We start from the raw sequence: 835 nt of genomic DNA, 5'->3' as shown, positions 1-835 counted from the left end.
TTATTATATCTATCCGTACTAAAACTAGAATATTAAACTTTATATACTAGTCGACTATAATAAGAATCGCGTCGACCTTACTCCTATCCTATTCTATTACCGGAAGCCCTATTATTATTATTATTATTATTATTATTATTATTATTATTATTATTATTATTATTATTATTATTATTATTATTATTATTATTATTATTATTATTATTATTATTATTATTATTATTATTATTGTCGGCTGGTGTAGTTGGTCACTTCGCTGGTAGATAAGTCCCGATTTGAGCCTCGCCCACTTGGGTTGGTGACGAGTCGCGGGTTCGAATCCCGCAGCTGACACACAAGGGGGTTTAGTCAACCCTTACGGCGCGCTGCCCACCTTGTTGACTTCGCCTACCTAGCGATAATAGGGAGATTGGTGCAGTTTAGGATTACGAGCATCCTAGCCAGTCGACCGTCAAGCACTACGTCGGCGGAATATAACTCGACAGCCGGTCCAGAATTCGAATCGTTAATCCGACCCCTTATCGGACCTCGCCTATCCGATAACGCTCGTCGGCGAACCCGTCCCCTCACGATAGAAGGCGCGCAGCACGCCCCCTCGCCGCGATTCTTGCGAGCGTCTAGACCACGTTACGGTCTATCCACTTGAGCGTATGGTTGAGATGTATACGCTCGACGAGAACCCCAATTAGCAGATACTACGACTTGTCGCGACAAAAAAATAGTCGAGCATCTTCTGCACATCAGCAGCATCCCACCCCTGAGGACGAATTTAAGTGCCACATTACCACGCTTATCGGTAGTTCAGGCAGGGGTTGTAGCACAGACTTAGGGAGGG

At 44.0% G+C, this 835-nt stretch overlaps 1 non-coding gene across 1 annotated transcript; it reads left to right on the top strand.

The window, feature by feature from the left end:
- The first annotated feature begins 230 nt into the window (after nt 1–230).
- On the top strand, nt 231–333 carry BCR38DRAFT_t104. The gene has a single exon. It is a non-coding gene; the product is annotated as a tRNA-Thr (tRNA).
- The last annotated feature ends 502 nt before the right edge of the window (nt 334–835 follow it).

Source organism: Pseudomassariella vexata (assembly GCF_002105095.1).
Source record: "Pseudomassariella vexata strain CBS 129021 chromosome Unknown BCR38scaffold_3, whole genome shotgun sequence".
Classification (NCBI taxonomy): Eukaryota; Fungi; Ascomycota; class Sordariomycetes; order Amphisphaeriales; family Pseudomassariaceae; genus Pseudomassariella; species Pseudomassariella vexata.
This window is presented reverse-complemented; position numbering and strand designations above follow the sequence as displayed.